We start from the raw sequence: 19,434 nt of genomic DNA on the forward strand, positions 1-19,434 counted from the left end.
TGAACCCTTCCGTACTATTATGAGATCCAACAATATTGAGTTTCATAGCTGAAGGCAGAGGAAACCATCTAACACTGGTTTCATGTTTATTTCCATCAACAAAAGGAGAAGAACTTTTATAAGACCTCCACAAGCCATGAACCCTACCGTACTATTATGAGATCCAACAATATTGAGTTTCATAGCTGAAGGCAGAGGAAACCATCTAACACTGGTTTCATGTTTATTTCCATCAACAAAAGGAGAAGAACTTTTATAAGGCCTCCACAAGCCATGAACCCTACCGTACTATTATGAGATCCAACAATATTGAGTTTCATAGCTGAAGGCAGAGGAAACCATCTAACACTGGTTTCATGTTTATTTCCATCAACAAAAGGAGAAGAACTTTTATAAGACCTCCACAAGCCATGAACCCTTCCGTACTATTATGAGATCCAACAATATTGAGTTTCATAGCTGAAGGCAGAGGAAACCATCTAACACTGGTTTCATGTTTATTTCTATCAACAAAAGGAGAAGAACATTAGTCAACAAGGTGACGTAGAGTAGAAGTAATTTGCTTCTGAAAAGAGAGCAAAAACTGCTTATGATTAAGAGGCGTTCTTAAGAAAACAATGTATAACGACTTTTTTTTTTTGGGGTCAAATAACTCAATATCTATACATTCATCCTTTAAAGTGAACGAGTGGAGCCCCTGAATACTGCATCGTCCCAACCAACCGATGGTTATGATCACGAGGACATATCTATGACCTTTTAACATAAAGTTTACCGATTCATTTTGAAATTTATTCTTATAAAACTCTAGGGATTTTTTTTTCTTCTCTAAAATAGAGAACTGGTGATTATTTGTAAGGGGAAAAAAAAGGGTTGATTATGTCGCTACCAAAACTTTATCTACACACACAGGATATATCAACTTTTGATTAATTTTATCATTTACTTAACTTTGTTCGTTACTTAATCATTATTTAACAAATTAAATAATTCCTTAAAAAAATTAAGTTTTTTTTTAATACTATATACAAAGGGGAACAAAATTAATTGGTGATTATATAAACACACCATAAGGGTGTATCAAAGTACTCAATACTCCTAAAAAAAGTATATCGGACCAGAAGAAAATTGAATAAGGTTTAGAGTCCTAAAATACGACAAATCATTGTTCGAATTCATAATGGTAGAGGTAATTTAATACCTTTCACTCTTCAAATAACTTTACTTTCTATCAAGGAAACATGCTACATTAATTTAAAATGAGGTGGTGTCAAATAATTGGATGTTTCCTTTCAAAAATAATTGGATGTTAGTTGCTATATCCAACAAAACCTTGTAATATGAGATTCTTGAACAATATATAATATGCTTATAAGAAAGTTGCTTGGGGTATATATCTAAAAAAAGGGAATCAAGGTTATGAGAAATTATCTACAAATTCAATCCTTCTCAATTATATGCATATCTTACATGCATATTATAAAAGAAATCACCTAGATAGTTCCCAAATAAAATTTGTAATGTCATCCAAATTTTAAAAAAAGAAGTGCTATAATCAGATTAGACTGCAGTCACAACTGGGACTGGAACATCATTATCATCATCAATCTGATTTGCAATGTTGATTTTTTTCCTTGCACCAGTAATAAGTAAAGAGTATGAGCTGAACAGCTCCAAAGATTGCTCCAATACCATTGCCGATCTGCAATATTCAATACAAATGTATATTAATTAACATGGGTTAAGTTAAGTATAAATCTTTCATCCAATTGAACTACAATAATATATATAGGAATATATGTTAGATAAGTTACCAGGACATAGATGTCAAAGGGGTGGAGTAGAGCATATGTAGTCCAGCAAAGTCCATTGAGGAAGTTAGTCATAGAGAACCAAAATGGCATGTATGTCACACTCTTGGTCTTTATAACCTTTGCCTGTTCATTATATGTAACAAAATATCAAATTGAGTTTAGTGAAAATATTTTATCAAATATAATATGATCTGAATATAAACTAATGGAATAGAAGTTACTTACCATGATGATAAGATGAGAGACATACATCATCAACATGTTGATATCACATTTCATACCAACAATAGAAGACCTGTTGGTAGTGTCATGTAGTGTCAACATTGTTATCAGAACAATGGCAGCAAAGAAAACAGCCTCAATGAGAAGATTAATCAGCAACTTCTTCTGAAATTAGACAAAAATTTAGAATAGTTAGTAGCATAACAGGAATGGTTTACATTATCAAGAAGCGCCTTAACCATTCGATTAGCAACTTGGTTTTCGTAGGGATTTCAAATTAACCAAACATTAGGTAATAAAAATATCTGTTATCACTGAAAGTGATATTCTCTAATAACTCAATGAATAGTTTGGACATAAAAGGAAAAAAACAGAACATTCATAAAACATATTAATAAGATTACATATATTTGATATCTACTAATAAAATCAGCAAATTTTCATGAATTCATGAATACTATAATCACAGTGAATCAATCAATGATGTTACTAGGGGGGAAAGAATGTACACTTACCCGTCCACGTTTGTTGGCATAGATAAAAAAGATGGCAAGATAGACAACCTCCAAGAGAACTCCAACACTATTGATAGAGAGAACTAGAGTGCTGTTTGGGTGCACAAAAGGCATTCCATAAAACACCCAAAATGCGCAATTCATCAATGTTGCTAAGTATGGACCTGGATTGACCTTCTCGACATCCTTCTTCTTTATAATTCCATAGAAAGTTGGACTGCAATTCGTTATCGAATAATTAATCTATAGTTAACACATTATCCTAATTAAATTAAAATGTCCAATGCCAAAAAACACTGTACAAATAAAAAATGTGACAAAAAAATTGAAAACCAAAACTTAGTTTTATTTATTTTTGAACTTATACACACTCTATATCTGTCATGCAGATACACAAATTTTTCATTTTCATTAAGAAAATGTAGATGCACAATAGTTTTAGAAGTTCATATATTTTGATGATATTTTAAATGAAATTCTACATTATGATAGCTTAAACATGCATTAAGAATAATGCTATAAATATTATTATGTATCCAATTAGGCAAAATGTAATAAAATTTCTAAAAACTGTTTAGAGTGTTCATAGTTTATAGTTCTTAAATGCGAATGTATGTAATTATTTAGAGACTATCAGTTAATCTACTAAACAAGTATATACACTATATCCTCATCTAATGCACAAACACTTCTGATTGAAAGCGTGTCCGGTTATCCGACATCTACACTACACTTGTAATTACATTGAATTATATATTTTTCCAAAATTTTATTGGTGTTGACGTGTCCGTGTCAGTGTCGTGTGGTGCCGGCGTCCGTGTCAGTGTCGTGCCGGTGTTAAGTACACTATATCATTATGCAAAACACATGAATCACAAAAGTTCAAAACAGAGTGATTATTATAAGATTAAGAGAAAGTTAGATTACGCTGGTGAGAAGAACAATCCGAAGGAGATAAAATTCCCTGCATCCAAACACAGAATATCCATTAGAATAAGCTAAAATCAACCGTAACTGAATTAAGAAACTTCTGGAATCGATTAACTGAAAAAGTTATAATCATTATTCTTCATACATGCATGCATGCATGCATGATTAATCGATTATGAAAAAAAAAAGCTAAAATCAACTTCAACTAAACTAAAAAATTTCTGAAAATGATCAAATTAACGCTAATTAAATCAAAGAGAGAAGAAGATGAAGTGATTAACAAACCTATAATTCCAACAACGTTACGAATTACTGACTGGTTCACCATCTTTTCTAGAGAGAGAGAGAGAGAGAGAGATTTTAGAGAGAGAGTGAAAGAGAAGAAAACAGAAAGAAAGCGTGGTGAAGAAGAAGAATGAAACAAGTGAGTGTTATATAGTTTTTAATAAATGTGGGTCCCAACAGTCAAATTCATTTTTAAATTCAATGCGTTTTAAAATTTTATTCATTTCGAATCAAATTTATTTTAGAAAAACAATCCTATTTAAAAAAAAAAAACATTTTAAAAATTTCAAAATTTGTTTCCACAAAATTTAAATTTAAAATTAGAATTAAAACCTTAATTCTCTCTTCTTCACCATCTTAGTGCTTGAATATCGTCGATGTGAGTGAGTTCCCAAACTCAGGATAAAACATAGTATGCAATTTATAAAAATAACAGCTAATTATAAGTTTGGAAGATTATGACCATAAAACATAATAATATATACTTTAGCATTAAAATTTTTTGTTTACTAAGTATTCATGATTTTCCTTTTCATTGGATTTCTTGATTAATCCAGGTTTGTCATGCCGTTCTTAACTATTAACAACTAAGCGTTTAGGATTCGTCTTTCTACTGGATATCTTAATTTATCCAGGTTTGTCATGCTATGTCTCATAATATCTAGTACAATATATTATCGTCAAATTTTACTTCTAATCTCCTTGAGTATGAGTATTCTCAAGAGTCATTGTCCATCGTGATGAATCAAACTCCTATTCGAGTAAACCCACCGGGTGGAATCAAACCTTTTCCGGTGTAACCATCACAAATTATTATTTCGGCAGAGAGATAATTTTAAAATACCTCATGTTTGGTTCCGAGTCGGACTCTCTTCTCACTTTTTTTTATTATTAATAGTCCTTTTCAATTTTTTATTTTTATTAATTTCCATCTTTCATTATTTATTTTTTTATTATTGTTATTCATTATCTTTTAATTTAATTTTAGCATTTATCCTTTTATTAATTTTATTTACTTGTGTTTATATTATTAAGTGGTAAGTCAAAAACTTGTCCATATCCAAGAATATTTCTGTGCCACTTTTTGTGGCAGATCATTAGGTCAAAGCGTGTTTTCTTGTGCAGCAATTTCCTTCCATTCTCTTTCTCAACAATTTGTTTCCTTTTCTTCTTAACCCTAACACTATATAAACACATCAAAAGTCAGCAACAAGGGGGAGCCAATTTGCAGCAATCTGCAATTCATAAACCACACCAGAGAACCAAACACACATAATTTGCACACATATTTTAGCTCCTAGTTTTAAGAATTCTCAAAACAACTTGTTTCCTAGCTTTTAAGCGTTTGTTTGCAGAATTAATTTTAGGGTTATTTTTCTTTCATGTATATATATTATTCAGTTCTAGTTCCATAGTTTGGATGTTTTTTTACTCGCTACACGCTGTTGATATTGAATTCAAGTAGTTTTCACATTACCTAATTTCAAAACCTAGTCCGCCTTTTTTTATGTACTTATTTAGGTTTCTGCATAATCCTTTCAAGTTTCAATTTTTCCTTGATTATTCTCTGCAATTCATGTTACCATTGTTGCTTAATTGAATTCATGCGTGTTGATTCCTTGTACAATTCACGGCAGCCGTATCATATACATACTCTATATTCACGTATGGCTGATCCATTGAATTCTCATCCTTGGAATTTAACATTGCCATGCCCATTCAACCTCACTACTTCTTATTAATTTCTATTGCTTGTCCTATTCCAATTTAGCTTTTTTCTTTCTCCCGTACTTTATATTTATATTTGTTGTGTTGCTGCAATCCAATCTGTGAGTCCATATTGCTGGTAATCCGTGTTTTAATTGAACCAAATTGGTCCATATTGTTGCAATTCAAGCCGTGCCATTCAAATTATTTGTTTGTTTGCTTAGTCCACTGTTTTGCAGTACGGTCTCTAAATTTGCAGTTTGCTGCATCGAATTGTTCGAGGGAATTGTTATTACAGAATTGGTATCTCCTTCAATTTTAATTGTTAGTAGTGTTGCCGTGGCTGCTCTCCAAAGTTAAAGAGATTTCATCATAAAGAGAACTGGTGGCCCTTTTGCATTTCTTTTTTAATTTCTTCTACATGCATTTTAGTTTCTCTTGTATTTTTTTTTTTCTTTTGCATTTTATTAATTTTTATGTTTATTAGATTAGGCTGCATATTTATCATTCATTTATTTATTGCATACATATTTATTTTTCTTATGTCATTCATTTTTATCGCATGGAACTTAGAATGTAAACTAGGCTTAATGTAAATTATTTATTTTTCCCCGCAGACTTTAGCATGTATAATAGGCTTAACCTAATAGTTTAGGTGCATGGGTGCGTGCGTGTGTGTGCCTTTTATTTTATTTCTAGCTTAGGGTAAAGGTTTTTGTGGTGATCCAACGTCACCACAAAATACATACGCTTTATTTTCTCGCTCCGTTAGTTTTAATCTTATTTACTAAAGCTTAACCCGTAAAGCTAACCCTAAACCTAATTTTTTTTCCCCCCATTTTTTCATCCACTTTTCTAAACCATTGGATCTTGCGCATTTAGGCGCCATTCAATTTTAGCCATTGATCATATTATATTTATCTCTTCTATTTTCCGAAACAACTATTTCGTATTTATCTCTTCTATTTTCCGAAACAACTATTTCATATTTATCTCTAATTATAATTTTGGTCATATCCGAAATTTGTTATCAATTCACTTAAATCCGAAATTTGTTTTCCTATAGTTTTGGCCATCCGAATCCTTATTTATTAATTAACCTAACAAATTTCCCTTTCAAAAAAAAAAAAATTAACCTAACAAATTTCATTCGTATCCTCCTTTTTTTTTTTTTTTGAAACAAATATTTTCTACACTTTTACGATTGCAATTTAACATAACAAATTCCATCTAAAAAAATGCATCGCACAAATTTTATTCTTATCCTCGCCTTTTTTTTTTATGAAGCAAATATTTTGGTTATATATACGAAGCCCTAAACCTGTTTCTCTCGATAAAAATAAACTCTAAACCGTGGTAAATGCTTAATCCGTAAAGCTAACCCTAATCTTATCTTATTTAGTAAAGCTTAACCCGTAAAGCTAACCCTAAACCTAATTTTTTTTCCCCCATTTTTTCATCCACTTTTCTAAACCATTGGATCTTGCGCATTTAGGCGCCATTCAATTTTAGCCATTGATCATATTATATTTATCTCTTCTATTTTCCGAAACAACTATTTCGTATTTATCTCTTCTATTTTCCGAAACAACTATTTCATATTTATCTCTAATTATAATTTTGGTCATATCCGAAATTTGTTATCAATTCACTTAAATCCGAAATTTGTTTTCCTATAGTTTTGGTCATCCGAATCCTTATTTATTAATTAACCTAACAAATTTCCCTTTCCAAAAAAAAAAAAAATTAACCTAACAAATTTCATTCGTATCCTCCTTTTTTTTTTTTGAAACAAATATTTTCTACACTTTTACGATTGCAATTTAACATAACAAATTCCATCTAAAAAAATGCATCGCACAAATTTTATTCTTATCCTCGCCTTTTTTTTTTATGAAGCAAATATTTTGGTTATATATACGAAGCCCTAAACCTGTTTCTCTCGATAAAAATAAACTCTAAACCGTGGTAAATGCTTAATCCGTAAAGCTAACCCTAATCTTATCTTATCTTCTTATATATAAAAGTTAACCCGGGTGATTATTTTAGCCCTAATTTTAACCTAAAACCTAAGCTAACTTTTACTGTATTACCCCTGACCTATTTTGAGACCCCATACAATCTTCTTATCTTCTTATATATATAAAAGTTTGACCCGGGTGATTATTTTAGCCCTATTTTTAACCTAAAACCTAAGCTAACTTTTACTGTATTACCCCTGACCTATTTTGAGACCCCATACAATCTTCTTATATATAAAAGTTGACCCGGGTGATTATTTTAGCACTACTTTTAACCTAAAACCTAAGCTAACTTTTAATGTATTACCCCTGACCTATTTTGAGACCCCGTACAATGATCTTCTTATATATAAAAGTTGACCTGGGTGATTATTTTAGCCCTAATTTTAACCTAAAACCTAAGCTAACTTTTACTGTATTACCCCTGACCTATTTTGAGACCCCATACAATGATTCAAACTATGTCAATTACATTTGTTTTGGGAACGGAAACATTCCAAACTATGTCATATAGATACATCGAGCATTATCCGAATCAAAAATCGTGTTTTCAGTATCCTAATTCTGAAGATGGATGCACCAATTTACTTTGCCACTGTAAAATATTTAAGGGAAAGGTAAGCTATCTAGAATTTTGAATTTTTTTTCTAACTAAATTTTCTTGCTTAGAATAATTTGTTGACACAAGAAAATTGTTAGTGTTTATAGGATCTCATGGTGGATTGATGAAAAGGGAGACAAGTTTGAAGTATGTTATAATGAATCTGGATGGTAAGTTCTATTTGTAGTGATTTTTCCTATTATATATGCTGTGTTTTGGAAATCATTTGCATTAATTCTCATTAGTTTTAAATTCCTAACTTTGTCTTAATTTCTTCCCGCTTTTCTTATTTTTCTGATTTACTTATGTGATGCATGATTTGCATCACATTATTCTCTAATATCTCAAACTATTTTTTTAGTATCAATTTGTGAATGACCTTAAAATAGCATATGCATGACAGGCAACTTAAGGACATCTTTGTGTTGTCATCCATTTTATGTCTATGATTTAGAAAAAAATTTGAATACATACTTCCACTACATGATTAAATGTGGTTTGCCTAATATTATTTTATTGGAAATGACTGTGTGTACTTAAGATGAATAGGGCTTAACTACTCAAGTGTCCTTTTCAATACCATTTTATTGGTTATTTATGCAACACACTTTGTATCAATGTATCTTTGATATAGTTTGTCCTAGACAATTGATAAACAAATTTTCAACTCCAAACTTTTTCTACTTTTTTTTTAGAAAGATCAAATATTATTGATGACGAGACTGTGCAAGACGCACAAATGCTCGCGAAAAGCCGAAAAACAAAGTGACAACAGCTAATCCACACACCCACAAAAACACAAAATCAACCGATCCTAACAAAAGCACGACTCTGCTACACAGAAACAACAACAAAAATGCTGTCAAAACAGAAAAAATGCAGACAGAAAAAACCCAGCCAGCAAAACGGTTGCAAAACTTGCATTGATATAACTTGCTTCTATTATGACATATAAGATAAAGTGTAATCATTGTTCACCTGTGGTATAACAGGACTCTCTTTTGAAGGAATTAGTCTCAACTTGCTCCAATCAAAGAGGATATGACGTGTTCAAACATCTTATTTAGAAGCGTTTTTGTCTCTCTATTTTTACTCAAACGCGGAAATGATCCCCATTCAAAAATACTCGCTTTTAGTCGTTCTTAAAGATTTTTAAACTTTTTAGTCGGTAAGACCCGTGCGGAGCACGGGTCGATGGTCTAGTATTTACTAAAGCTTAACCCGTAAAGCTAACCCTAAACCTAATTTTTTTCCCCCCATTTTTTCATCCACTTTTCTAAACCATTGGATCTTGCGCATTTAGGCGCCATTCAATTTTAGCCATTGATCATATTATATTTATCTCTTCTATTTTCCGAAACAACTATTTCGTATTTATCTCTTCTATTTTCCGAAACAACTATTTCATATTTATCTCTAATTATAATTTTGGTCATATCCGAAATTTGTTATCAATTCACTTAAATCCGAAATTTGTTTTCCTATAGTTTTGGTCATCCGAATCCTTATTTATTAATTAACCTAACAAATTTCCCTTTCAAAAAAAAAAATTAACCTAACAAATTTCATTCGTATCGTCCTTTTTTTTTTTTTGAAACAAATATTTTCTACACTTTTACGATTGCAATTTAACATAACAAATTCCATCTAAAAAAATGCATCGCACAAATTTTATTCTTATCCTCGCCTTTTTTTTTATGAAGCAAATATTTTGGTTATATATACGAAGCCCTAAACCTGTTTCTCTCGATAAAAATAAACCCTAAACCGTGGTAAATGCTTAATCCGTAAAGCTAACCCTAAACCTAATTTTTTCCCCCCATTTTTTCATCCACTTTTCTAAACCATTGGATCTTGCGCATTTTGGCGCCATTCAATTTTAGACATTGATCATATTATATTTATATCTTCTATTTTCCGAAACAACTATTTCGTATTTATTTCTTCTATTTTCCGAAACAACTATTTCATATTTATCTCTAATTATAATTTTGGTCATATCCGAAATTTGTTATCAATTCACTTAAATCCGAAATTTGTTTTCCTATAGTTTTGGCCATCCGAATCCTTATTTATTAATTAACCTAACAAATTTCCCTTTCAAAAAAAAAAAATTAACCTAACAAATTTCATTCGTATCCTCCTTTTTTTTTTGAAACAAATATTTTCTACACTTTTACGATTGCAATTTAACATAACAAATTCCATCTAAAAAAATGCATCGCACAAATTTTATTCTTATCCTCGCCTTTTTTTTATGAAGCAAATATTTTGGTTATATATACGAAGCCCTAAACCTGTTTCTCTCGATAAAAATAAACCCTAAACCGTGGTAAATGCTTAATCCGTAAAGCTAACCCTAAACCTAATTTTTTCCCCCCATTTTTTCATCCACTTTTCTAAGCCATTGGATCTTGCGCATTTAGGCGCCATTCAATTTTAGCCATTGATCATATTATATTTATCTCTTCTATTTTCCAAAACAACTATTTCGTATTTATCTTTTCTATTTTCCGAAACAACTATTTCATATTTATCTCTAATTATAATTTTGGTCATATCTGAAATTTGTTATCAATTCACTTAAATCCGAAATTTGTTTTCCTATAGTTTTGGCCATCCGAATCCTTATTTATTAATTAACCTAACAAATTTCCCTTTCAAAAAAAAAAAAAAAAATTAACCTAACAAATTTCATTCGTATCCTCCTTTTTTTTTTTGAAACAAATATTTTCTACACTTTTACGATTGCAATTTAACATAACAAATTCCATCTAAAAAAATGCATCGCACAAATTTTATTCTTATCCTCGCCTTTTTTTTATGAAGCAAATATTTTGGTTATATATACGAAGCCCTAAACCTGTTTCTCTCGATAAAAATAAACCCTAAACCGTGGTAAATGCTTAATCCGTAAAGCTAACCCTAAACCTAATTTTTTCCCCCCATTTTTTCATCCACTTTACTAAGAACACAAAGGTGTTGTTTGTTACTTCTTTCTTTCATACGGTATAACTATAAATACACATGACCATGGCTGTGAATGTCACCTTCATCCTTGAATATTCTTATCCATGAAAAAGAAGAAGAAATGGTAGGTGAGAAAGCATGAGTGTGGCCTGATAAATTCTTTCTAAAGAGGACCATAGTTTTTTTTTTCTTTTGATAATAAGTGGTTTGTTGTTGTTCATGTTGTAAGATGTTGAACTGCTGACATCGTTGTTTGTGTTTTAGATGAAGATTGTCACGTGCGCCCCTTCCCATTACCTTTTTCTTTTTTGTTTCTTTAATTATAATATACACATGTGGCTTTTTCTTTTAAATTTAATTGAAAAATAATGCATGTGGCGTCCAACTCACTTAAGTGATGAGCCACGTGGGCGTTGATAGAGTCAAGATTAAGGGGACCTTAAAGTTGAAAAAAAAGGGTAAACTTAGGGGGTTAAAAAGTGATTTTTTTAATAGGGGACCAAAATTGCAACTATGATAAAGTTAGGGGCCAAAAGTGCGTTTAAGTCTTTTAAATAAGATTTGGGTAGAAGAAAATCCAAAAGAAATTTGGGATCCATTTCCAATTAATATAATCCTTCTTTTATTTTTCAAAAAAAATATATAAAATCAATTCAATCAAACTCAATTTTGGTCACCGCATAATCAAACACATGCATAGTAGCTTCTAAAATTGTTTAGTTTAAGTCGATTCTCCAACATGGGTATAATCCGTTGTCGCCCTTTATCATATTTATATTCATGATTTCATATTACTATGATATTTAACTATTGTTATTGTCACACTAAATATCGTATAAGAAATTTTCCCTTTTCTTAACCATTAATTAAAATAATATTTAAACGAATTTAAAAAACACGGTAATAAAATATAGTATATATAGACATAATTATATTTTTAATTTTTAATTTATTTACATACTTTATATTTAACTTATTACAATTTATAGTTTCTTTATCTATATCTAATGAAATTTTATGTTTATAAATAAATATGTTTAGTTCCTATAAAGTCACGACATTTTTAAGTCTACTCTGGAATTTTAAACGGTTGCGTGACTATTCATTTGTTTGCTAACAAATCTGTGTGCTGGTATTCTCCTAATATAATTTTTGGTATACTTTTTAAATTTTATAATTGAAACTATGGTTCCCTTACTAAATTAGTTACTAATCAATCAATGTATGGTAACTGATCTGTTCGGTGAGGAATCGATGGAGGCAACAGTGGTGAAAAGTGTTCTGATACAGTGGCGATGAGTCTTTACGGTGGAATGGAAGGTGCATGCAGGCACGTTAGCTCTACGAGACTAAAGTCAGTAGAGAAACAAATACAATTAATAACTCCGACGATGGATCTGTTGTTGAGCTTAGTGTGGATTGTGCTGCGCCAAACAATTCAAATGTTCAGATGGTAATTATTACATTAATCTTTCATGAGTCCGTAAAACTTTAATCCGTAACACAATTGATCAAATTGTTTGCCGCCAATGTCTGCAGGATGTACCAGAGGTTGAGGACTCATGCAGCAATACATGTGTGATTGACACACCAACCACCAAAACAGGTGCTAAGAGGTCCTCTAATAGCATTGACTATGTGGCTGTTGATGATGATGAAGCTGGCCAGACGTCGGCCACAAAACCTACCAGAGTTGTTCGTGTCAAAATTGAGCACAAGGACGACAAAGATGTTTAGCTTGCTCGAATGCTAGAGCCGTTTGCTTTGTTATCGAATTCCTTCAATCTGCATAAATCAGACATTAAATAATCTGTGTTTTTTCCTTTTGTTTTTTACAGTTTGGTTTTTAATTTTCTTCAAGTTGCTGTGTCGGCTATATTTACTTAGCTAAGGAAACTTTGTCCAGTCCACCTAAATAAATTTATTCATTGCCATAAGTATTAATTCATCAATTTATTATCATTGTCTTTTATTAGCGCTTCGACCTCTAAATGTACGAAATTTATTTTTAGATTTACCTCCGGAAGGTGTTAATATTTTTCTGAATGTTAGATAGTCATTCACCAAGTTGGTATGCTTGATGAAGAAAACCCAATACTGATTTGGCTTGAGTAACTAGATCCCACGCATTCACATGTTAAATTAAAAGTACAGATTGATAAAACCAAGTTAGTATGCTTGCCTTTGCTTAGTATGTGTTTAAGCGAAGGAACATTTTATAATGTTTTAAACAAGTATGTAACAGATCATTAAAAAATTTAAAATTTTAAGCATAATTAAATAAATTTTAATTTAATAGGGACTAAACTACGTGCTGAAATTTTTTATAGAAACCAAAATCTATCAAAAAAATTTACGAGGACTAAAAACTAAATTTGATATATTTATTGGGACTAAAAACTTTATTAATTATTCGTTTTATTATGTATCAAATTATTCCGGCCCGTGAGACCCGTACGTTGCACGGGTCGGCGTTCTAGTTTTAGTTTAATCATTATCATTCAAAAACAATAAAAACATGCAAATAGTTCAAAAACACAATAATATTTTCTAAATAAACCTTGATCCTAAATCAAGTGACCGACTTTTTTTCATTTTATTTTCTTAATCAAACATTAATCAATCTAAATTCTACTTTGAGTTTTTTTTTCCTTAATATAAAAAACACAAACGAATTCATTTTGCCACTTGGCTTTTTATTTTAAAACATTTTTCAAACTAATAAAAAACACTCAACCAATCAAATGTCAATTTTTACCACGAACTACGTGATTTTGATCCCTCACGGGTACGTAGGCAAAGGCTCGTCCTTCCAAATCAATAAAATGTAGATAAAGTAGGTCTCCTTTCTTTTATCATTTCAAATCCTAGTTTTGTCAAAAAAAAAAGCAAGTAGGTTATAGCACATTATTAAATAAAATCAAGAGGTTCCCGTAAAGTACTACGGACATAAAGGGTGCTAATACCTTCCCTTTATGTAACTAACCCCTGAACCCTAAATCTTTTCAAAATGGGGTAGTTTGAACTTTTTTCCCCTTTTCTAAAAATTAAATGTTCAGTCGTGAAAATAAAAGAGTGAGTCAAAAGCTAATCAAATAGCCTTGATCTCCGAAAAATGACGCGACAGAAATGGCGACTTCACTGGGGACAGGGTCTGCCTAAGAGGGTTGAGCCTAACTTGGCTTTATTTAAATTTTGTGCTATAACTTGCTTAAAAAAAAAGATGGAAATACGTGTATATTTGTTCATCCTTCTTCTTTCTTCTTGGCTTTTGAGAGAAATTTAAGATAGGACGGTGGTATAATCATAGTGCCTTGCCAAGAGTGAATTTTGGTTTGTGACACATGTGATAACCCCACTCAACTGAGGGATCTTGGAAATATACTATGTTGACATGAGTATTTGTGTTTGGCATGTTATTTTTAAGTGACCGCTAAAAGCGAACAGAGCCAAATAATTCACTAGGCATAATTTTCAGATGAAAACTATTGTTAATGATAGGAGAATAATACGCACATAATAACAACTTCAACAATTTCCAACAGTTTATACACAGATACATCCATTTATACAAAAACTAAAATTAAACACTTGCGCCGTAGTTGCAGAGCACACCAAAATAGACCCAATATACACATCTTAAAAAATAAATAAAAAGCTCCAACAGTAGTTAACTACCGTGGAGCATGAAGTCTGAAACGATTGGAAATATAGGAACTGCAAAACAACCAAGTGCAAGACAAGGATGTGACAAGAATGATAAGTTAAAATGCTTCTATCTCCTGTTTAAATTCGTTTGGGGCACATGAAATGAAGTGTGAAGGTTTTATGGAATCCTTGCAGCAAGGTGGGTCGTCCACCAACAAGGAAGCTTTCTGATTGTAACATTTGTTGAAGAGCACAATCTAAAACCTGATTTAAATGACGTATTTGCCCCCAACGGTAGTTAACTACCGTTGGATTTATCCGGCAGTAGATATACCAATAATTAAACATTTTTCAACAAGTTATTTTATCATCAAGCTAAATATGAAAGAGTGAGTGTACATGATAACTTTAACCAATTTTTCTATAAACTTTCATGTTGAATTTGTTAGAAGATAAGTTTATAAAGTCGTTTAAGGTTTTGCGACTCGTTACAACTTTTGTCTTTCTTACTTGGGTTATATTTTTAACTAGTTTTCATTTATTTTTTTATAAACTTCAACATGTATTAAACATTTGATTAGTTATGAAATGTGTTGAAATGGATTTGGTCAAAAGAGCTGAATATTCGAACAAAACAAAATCTGTCTCCTATATTTGTTAAAATTTAGGACACCAAAAAAATTTAATTCATAATAAACACATACCAAATACTCTATCATGCTTCTCAACAAGAAAAAATAAAATAAAAATCAATTCATAATAGACATTACACATTCAAAAATATATATAAATATATACAGAAAACTATCATGAATTGTTCAAGGCATAAAAAACGGTCATGACTTGTGCATATAAAACTAATTTTTGGAGGAGACCTTAAATATTAGTTATGCTAATGTCACTGATTTTTGTACATTGGTTAGGAAAAAATTAACAGTTTAATAACTTATACACACAACAAAAGATATATAAACACATAAAAATAGGATTAGACATAAAAAATAAAATAAAAAATGTGTGGTTGTGGAATTAAAAATATTTTTACCGATCTTGAAAGAGTAATCTAAATGTTGCTCTCCTAAAATTAATCAAAAACATGAACCAGAGACTTCAAAAATTATTTAATCAAAACAAACTCAGAATTTCGACTCAAAAAACATTTGACCTACCGAATCAAAGAGAGCACCTCCCCATCTAGTCAAACTCTGCAGATATTCAAAATAACAAAATCCGAAGTTAAAAAAAGTTTCAAAAATAACAACTAATAAGAGCAAACAGAGCCAAATAATTCACTGGGCATAATTTTCAGATGAAAACTATTGTTAATGACAGGAGAATAATACGCACATAATAACAACTTCAACAATTTCCAACAGTTTATACACAGATACATCCATTTATACAAAAACTAAAATTAAACACTTGCGCCGCAGTTGCAGAGCACACCAAAATAGAGCCAATATACACAGCTTAAAAAATAAATAAAAAGCTCCAATGGTAGTTAACTACCGTGGAGCATGAAGTCTGAAACGATTGGAAATATAGGAACTGCAAAACAACCAAGTGCAAGACAAGGATGTGACAAGAATGATAAGTTAAAATGCTTCTATCTCCTGTTTAAATTCGTTTGGGGCACATGAAATGAAGTGTGAAGGTTTTATGGAATCCTTGCAGCAAGGTGGGTCGTCCACCAACAAGGAAGCTTTCTGATTGTAACATTTGTTGAAGAGCACAATCTAAAACCTGATTTAAATGACGTATTTGCCCCCAACGGTAGTTAACTACCGTTGGATTTATCCGGCAGTAGATATACCAATAATTAAACATTTTTCAACAAGTTATTTTATCATCAAGCTAAATATGAAAGAGTGAGTGTACATGATAACTTTAACCAATTTTTCTATAAACTTTCATGTTGAATTTGTTAGAAGATAAGTTTATAAAGTCGTTTAAGGTTTTGCGACTCGTTACAACTTTTGTCTTTCTTACTTGGGTTATATTTTTAACTAGTTTTCATTTATTTTTTTATAAACTTCAACATGTATTAAACATTTGATTAGTTATGAAATGTGTTGAAATGGATTTGGTCAAAAGAGCTGAATATTCGAACAAAACAAAATCTGTCTCCTATATTTGTTAAAATTTAGGACACCAAAAAAATTTAATTCATAATAAACACATACCAAATACTCTATCATGCTTCTCAACAAGAAAAAATAAAATAAAAATCAATTCATAATAGACATTACACATTCAAAAATATATATATAAATATATACAGAAAACTATCATGAATTGTTCAAGGCATAAAAAACGGTCATGACTTGTGCATATAAAACTAATTTTTGGAGGAGACCTTAAATATTAGTTATGCTAATGTCACTGATTTTTGTACATTGGTTAGGAAAAAATTAACAGTTTAATAACTTATACACACAACAAAAGATATATAAACACATAAAAATAGGATTAGACATAAAAAATAAAATAAAAAATGTGTGGTTGTGGAATTAAAAATATTTTTACCGATCTTGAAAGAGTAATCTAAATGTTGCTCTCCTAAAATTAATCAAAAACATGAACCAGAGACTTCAAAAATTATTTAATCAAAACAAACTCAGAATTTCGACTCAAAAAACATTTGACCTACCGAATCAAAGAGAGCACCTCCCCATCTAGTCAAACTCTGCAGATATTCAAAATAACAAAATCCGAAGTTAAAAAAAGTTTCAAAAATAACAACTAATAAGAGCAAACAGAGCCAAATAATTCACTGGGCATAATTTTCAGATGAAAACTATTGTTAATGACAGGAGAATAATACGCACATAATAACAACTTCAACAATTTCCAACAGTTTATACACAGATACATCCATTTATACAAAAACTAAAATTAAACACTTGCGCCGCAGTTGCAGAGCACACCAAAATAGAGCCAATATACACAGCTTAAAAAATAAATAAAAAGCTCCAATGGTAGTTAACTACCGTGGAGCATGAAGTCTGAAACGATTGGAAATATAGGAACTGCAAAACAACCAAGTGCAAGACAAGGATGTGACAAGAATGATAAGTTAAAATGCTTCTATCTCCTGTTTAAATTCGTTTGGGGCACATGAAATGAAGTGTGAAGGTTTTATGGAATCCTTGCAGCAAGGTGGGTCGTCCACCAACAAGGAAGCTTTCTGATTGTAACATTTGTTGAAGAGCACAATCTAAAACCTGATTTAAATGACGTATTTGCCCCCAACGGTAGTTAACTACCGTTGGATTTATCCGGCAGTAGGTATACCAATAATTAAACATTTTTCAACAAGTTATTTTATCATCAAGCTAAATATGAAAGAGTGAGTGTACATGATAACTTTAACCAATTTTTCTATAAACTTTCATGTTGAATTTGTTAGAAGATAAGTTTATAAAGTCGTTTAAGGTTTTGCGACTCGTTACAACTTTTGTCTTTCTTACTTGGGTTATATTTTTAACTAGTTTTCATTTATTTTTTTATAAACTTCAACATGTATTAAACATTTGATTAGTTATGAAATGTGTTGAAATGGATTTGGTCAAAAGAGCTGAATATTCGAACAAAACAAAATCTGTCTCCTATATTTGTTAAAATTTAGGACACCAAAAAAATTTAATTCATAATAAACACATACCAAATACTCTATCATGCTTCTCAACAAGAAAAAATAAAATAAAAATCAATTCATAATAGACATTACACATTCAAAAATATATATAAATATATACAGAAAACTATCATGAATTGTTCAAGGCATAAAAAACGGTCATGACTTGTGCATATAAAACTAATTTTTGGAGGAGACCTTAAATATTAGTTATGCTAATGTCACTGATTTTTGTACATTGGTTAGGAAAAAATTAACAGTTTAATAACTTATACACACAACAAAAGATATATAAACACATAAAAATAGGATTAAACATAAAAAATAAAATAAAAAATGTGTGGTTGTGGAATTAAAAATATTTTTACCAATCTTGAAAGAGTAATCTAAATGTTGCTCTCCTAAAATTAATCAAAAACATGAACCAGAGACTTCAAAAATTATTTAATCAAAACAAACTCAGAATTTCGACTCAAAAAACATTTGACCTACCGAATCAAAGAGAGCACCTCCCCATCTAGTCAAACTCTGCAGATATTCAAAATAACAAAATCCGAAGTTAAAAAAAGTTTCAAAAATAACAACTAATAAGAGCAAACAGAGCCAAATAATTCACTGGGCATAATTTTCAGATGAAAACTATTGTTAATGACAGGAGAATAATACGCACATAATAACAACTTCAACAATTTCCAACAGTTTATACACAGATACATCCATTTATACAAAAACTAAAATTAAACACTTGCGCCGCAGTTGCAGAGCACACCAAAATAGAGCCAATATACACAGCTTAAAAAATAAATAAAAAGCTCCAATGGTAGTTAACTACCGTGGAGCATGAAGTCTGAAACGATTGGAAATATAGGAACTGCAAAACAACCAAGTGCAAGACAAGGATGTGACAAGAATGATAAGTTAAAATGCTTCTATCTCCTGTTTAAATTCGTTTAGGGCACATGAAATGAAGTGTGAAGGTTTTATGGAATCCTTGCAGCAAGGTGGGTCGTCCACCAACAAGGAAGCTTTCTGATTGTAACATTTGTTGAAGAGCACAATCTAAAACCTGATTTAAATGACGTAT

At 30.8% G+C, this 19,434-nt stretch overlaps 1 long non-coding RNA gene and 1 pseudogene across 2 annotated transcripts; one reads left to right on the plus strand and one right to left on the minus strand.

Annotated features, from left to right (window-relative positions):
- Positions 1 to 1,396: 1,396 nt before the first annotated feature.
- Positions 1,397 to 3,865, minus strand: LOC146912072 (bidirectional sugar transporter SWEET6b-like; annotated as a pseudogene). The gene is made up of 6 exons (XR_015015409.1): positions 3,767 to 3,865; positions 3,479 to 3,515; positions 2,552 to 2,768; positions 2,040 to 2,201; positions 1,815 to 1,937; positions 1,397 to 1,702 (listed from the first exon to the last, which is right to left on the minus strand). The product of XR_015015409.1 is annotated as a bidirectional sugar transporter SWEET6b-like (transcript).
- Positions 3,866 to 12,240: 8,375 nt separating this feature from the next.
- LOC146912073 (uncharacterized) lies at positions 12,241 to 12,915 on the plus strand. Its single transcript, XR_015014475.1, has 2 exons — positions 12,241 to 12,518; positions 12,605 to 12,915. It is a non-coding gene; the product is annotated as an uncharacterized LOC146912073 (long non-coding RNA).
- Positions 12,916 to 19,434: the final 6,519 nt, after the last annotated feature.

The sequence above is a fragment of the Medicago sativa genome, chromosome 6 (assembly GCF_051527215.1).
Source record: "Medicago sativa cultivar Bolivia chromosome 6, Bolivia_mono, whole genome shotgun sequence".
In the NCBI taxonomy this organism is placed as follows: Eukaryota; Viridiplantae; Streptophyta; class Magnoliopsida; order Fabales; family Fabaceae; genus Medicago; species Medicago sativa.